This window comes from Rousettus aegyptiacus, unplaced genomic scaffold (assembly GCF_014176215.1).
Source record: "Rousettus aegyptiacus isolate mRouAeg1 unplaced genomic scaffold, mRouAeg1.p scaffold_m13_p_13, whole genome shotgun sequence".
NCBI classification, from domain to species: Eukaryota; Metazoa; Chordata; class Mammalia; order Chiroptera; family Pteropodidae; genus Rousettus; species Rousettus aegyptiacus.
Genome location: NW_023416288.1, coordinates 4,576,780 through 4,581,772, shown reverse-complemented (window position 1 = coordinate 4,581,772; position 4,993 = coordinate 4,576,780). Strand labels below are relative to the sequence as shown.

Sequence of the window (4,993 nt, the reverse complement as noted above, 5' to 3'; positions counted from 1 at the left end):
TCCCACCCCTACTTTTTTTTTCTGCTTATACAGTGAATAAATTTCCATTTCTGATTCTTGCGTGTTCCCAAATGAGGTCCTGAACCCAAATTCTTAACTACTCTTTATTGATATTTGCAAAATCATCAAGCTAGACCCAAAGGAGAATTGTCACAAGCAATAGTAGAGAATCTGAGAATTATATTGGAGGCTGGTCACAAGATGGGACTCTAAGGAGCAGTTATAAATGATGCAAATCGTGAGCCATGAAGAGATATAAACATCAGTGAACGTGGAAACAGAACTGGTTTTTCAACAGCATTCAAATTAGGAAAACATCTATCAGTGGAGAAGAAACTAAGCCCTTCCTATTAAGTTAATATGTCAAAGAGCATAAAACAAAAGATGAAATTAGGATTCCAGGTCAGGGTTTGGGGTAAAGCAGAAACAAAAAAGAGAAGTAATAGGAGAGGCAAATGAGGGAGAGGTTGGTGCCCAAGAGAATGCCCATTGTTTGGGTTTGTGGGTTAAAATTAGCTCACCCAGAAAAATAGATTACCAGAAAAAGTAAATAACCTGGAAATTGACTCCATCAGTTTTCATTCTATAGTATTAGAAAGAAAAATAAAATGAAAAGAAATATGTACATATCCTTAAAAGTTCTACTTTTTCTTTTTTATACAGATTTTCTTTTCATATGGAGTTGAATACATTTTTATTTCTTATGGCAAGGTGGTCCTACAAAGTTTATAAACTGGTCTTATTTGATCCTTGCATAAATTTCAGAAGCACAGAAAATATCATGTGACAAATAGTAATTAGCATTTCTTAAGCACCTACCAGATGCCAAGCACTATGATAAGAGATTCACATATTCTTTTTTTTTATATATAGGACAACTCTTTTATTTAAATATAGTTGGTATACAATGTCATATTCCTTTCAGGTGTACAATATAGTGATTCAACATTTTTACACCTTACAAGTGATCACCCTGTTAATTCTAGAAATTATATGTCACCACGTAAACTTATCACAATATTATTGACTATATTCTCCTTCGCCCCTTGTTTAAGTGTTGATTTGTTTTACAGTTGATATTCTAAGAGCTTCACATATGCTATTTCTAATTCACAAAACATCCCTCTGAGGTAGGTAATATCTGCCTTTTCTAGATAAGGAATCCAAGGTTTAGAGTTTAGGTAACTTAGAAAAAAGCACAGAGCTGGCAGGATTCAGGTTCACCTAAGCCCTTTCTGCTCTGCAAGGCTGCACAGAACTCTGGCAATGGCTGCCTTACATCAGAACTTGTAGAACCAGACTCCTAAAGGGGAATAGGTACCTTTTTCTCTAAAAACACCCATGAGAGCACTTGGCAGAAGAGATTCTTTGGCCCAGTTCATTAAAGTCTGTATGTGCTTGTCTTGGAGCTTTGGCCTAGGAGGCAGGCTTTAGGTTTAGCACACACCTAGCACCCTATGAAGCTGCTCTTGGGAAACGTCTGCCAGCGTGCTCTCCCTCTGCCTTGCAACAGCTCACTGACATCTCCCAAAAAAGAGCTTATACACTTGTCTGGAGCCCCAATTTTTGCAACTGCTGTCCAGTGGACATTTCCATACTGCCTGGCTCTTGTGGTCAGTGAGGCTTACACTTGTTGTCCCACAGGACTGCATATATTTACACACTTTAGAAGGTGTTGCCTGAGAGTCTTGCTTCCAATCAGCCTGAATCTAGGTGCTGACTGAGACCCTACCTTTTGGGACATTGACAGATCTTGACACACCCTCAACTACTAGGAGCTATTAAAAATGTAATAGGTTGCTTAGATGATCAAAAAGGTTTGCGAGACAACCAAGAGCTAAAGAAGAGTTGAACAGCAAGATCTGGTTTCTACACGAGGCCAGTCCTTCAAGACTTGGAAGGGTGGTTGTTGCATTAAATGCATAGAAACCAATGCAGAATCAAACAAAATGAAGAAACAAAAAATGTTCTAAATGAAAGTACAGATAAAAACCTTAATGAAATGGAGATAAGTAATTTACCTGATAAAGAGTAATAGTGATAAAGGTGCTCACTAAACTCAGGAAGAGAGTGGATGAACACAATGAGAATTTCAACAAAGCAATAAAATATATAAGAAAGTACCAAATTGAAGTCATAGAGCTGAAGAATACAATAACTGAACTGAAAAATACATTAGAGAAATAGACTAGATGAAGCAGATGAAAACATCAGTGAACTGAGAGACAAGGAGTGGAACTCACCCAATCAGAGCAGCAAAAAGAAAAAAAAAATGAAAAAAAATTGAAGATAACTAAGGGACTTACACCAACATTCACTTAAAAAGAAAAGAGAGAGAAAGGGGCAAGAATTTTATGTGAAGAAACAATGGCTGAAAACTTTCCTGACTTAGGGAAGGAAACAGACACCCAGATCCAGGAAGCCCAGAAAGTTTCAAATAAGAGGAAAGCAAAGCAGGACCCACACCAAGATACATTATAATTAAAATGTCAAAAGTTATAGAGGAGAAAAAAAACGACATAAAAGATACAGGCTCTGTTGATCCCTCTGGTGACCAAATCAAAGTTGTGACAGGGACAAGGAGCAGCAGCAAGGAAAAATCGCCTGGGATCTAGATGAACAAGCCATACAAGTCGGGAGAAGTCCAAGAAAGCACCCTACAATGGCAGAAGGTAGGAGAGGGCGAGGATGTAGGGTGCCCGGCTGTGAGCAGCTGAGTAAGACGGAGGCTACCGCGGCAGCAAAAGCCTCTTTAAGTGGCCGCATACGCAAGGGAATTTTCGCGGTGATGGAGCTGCTCGCTCTGAGCACCAGTGCCCTTTCAGCTGTGCACGGGGGCACCAGGGACTTACAGGGAGACATTGTTAGAGTGATGGCCGAGGGGAGACTCGCTCGGTACAGAAGTGCCAGCAGTCCATTGTTCCCTGTTGAGCCTTCCCTCCTACCAGTGCAATGAACACAGTGCCCTCATAGCTGTGTCGTCATCAAACTGGATAACAGAGATTGCTCCACCCAGAGGATTCCCTGAAACCCCGCCTACCCCAATTCAGGCCCCACCCAAGCCATATCCAGGTGTGTTTACTCAGTGAGTCAGATGCACCTTGCTGAGACTCACACTGCTGGAGGCAGCTGGCCTTGGTTTCTGGTGTGGCCTTTTGAGGCAACTATAAGCACAGCATCTGTGGATTGCTTGTTGAATCTTAACAGGTGGCCCCAGAGGGGTAGAGGCTTGGGCTAAATTTGGCCTGCAGCTGAACCTCTCTCAGGACTGTGCCGCCATTGGACACCTGCTTCACAAATCCACACTGATAAGACCAGGAGAATTAGGAACTTTGCTCAGTACACAGAAAGGCAGGCAAAATGGGAAGACAAGCAGACACCATATGAAAGAACAGAACAGAGATCCAGATATAATAGAGTCAAGTAATCTAACAGATGCAGAGTTCAAAACACTAGTTACAAAGATGCTCAATGAACTTTTGGGAAATGTAGAGAACACCAACAAAGAGATGAAAATGGAAATGGAAATTATAAAAGGGAACTAATCTGAAATGGAGAACACATTATCTGAGATGAAAAGTATAGTAAATGGAATAAACAAAGAAATAAACAAAGTGAATAAAGAAGAGGATCAAATGTCCTATCTAGAGGATGGGAAAGCCAATCAGGACACTCAATCAGAATGGCAAGAAAAAAGATGCCAAGACTATAAAAATAATTTAAGGAGGATATGGGACACTATGAAGACTCCAAATATTTGTCTGATCGGTGTAACATAAGAAAACCAAGATGTTAAACAGCTGTTTGAAGAAATAATGAGGGAAAATTTCCCTAATTTGGTAAAGAAAGTAGACATAAAACCCCAGGAAACTCAGAGAATTCCAAAAATCAGTGATCCAAAGAGGCCCCCACCAAGACACATCATAATTAAAATGCCAAAGGTAAATACAAAGAAAGAATATTAAAAACAGCAAGAGAAAAAGAAATAATTGCTTATAAGGGAACACTCATGAGACTGGCAGCTGATTTCTCAAAAGAAACTATGCAGGATGGAAGGGCTTGTCAAAAAATATTCAACAGGATAAAGACCTGGGATCTACAACCTAGAATAATTTATCTAGCATAGCTATCATTTAGAGTTGAGGGATAGATAAAGAGCTTCCCAGACAAAAATAGGCTAAAGGAATTTGTCACCACCAAGCCAGTATTACAGGAAATGTTGGAGGGTCTTCTTTAAGAAGAAAAAACATGTATCAAAAACAGGAATAAAGAATGGTAACAACTACATTCCTATCAATAATAAGTACCTTAAAGGAAAAAGAATTAAGCACTCCAGCCAAAAGATAGAATGGCTGAAAAGATAAGAAAACAAGACCCCTACATATGAAAAGGAAGGGAATGGAAAAAGATGTTGCTTTGATGGACCTAGAAGGTATTAAGTCAGACAGAGCAAGATAAACACTATACCATTTCACATATATGCGGAATTTAAGGAATAAAAAGAACAAATAAAAAACAGACTCACAAATATAATGGACAATTTGGTGACAAATTGAGGGGAGGAGGTTTCGGGGGGCTGAGAGGGTTAAAGAAGTACAAATTTGTAACTGATAGATGGTCACAGGATGGTGAGCATGGCATAGAAAATGCAATTAGCATCAATACCTTGGCTAGGTGGAGGGTCAGGGGAGGGAGGGAGCAATTGGGATGATCATTTTACTAACTATATAGATGTCTAATCAATGTACTGTATACTTGAAACTAATTAAAATTTTTTAAAAATGAAAGAACCACCAAAAAAAAAATCAAAAGTTAAGAACAAGGAGTCTTAAAAGCAGAAAGAGAAAAACAACTTACATACAAAGGAAGTCCCGTAAGATGATCAGCAGATTTTTTAGCAGAAAATGCAGACCAGAAGGGAGTAATATATTCAAAGTGCTGAAAGATAAAACAACAAAACAAACAAACAAAAACCTCCCACCAAGAATACTCT

At 39.0% G+C, this 4,993-nt stretch overlaps 1 protein-coding gene across 1 annotated transcript in view; it reads right to left on the bottom strand.

Annotated features, from left to right (window-relative positions):
* FBXL13 (F-box and leucine rich repeat protein 13) overlaps positions 1–4,993 on the bottom strand; it is a 241,176-nt gene that overhangs the window by 139,732 nt on the left and 96,451 nt on the right. The gene's annotated exons all lie outside the window — the stretch shown is intronic.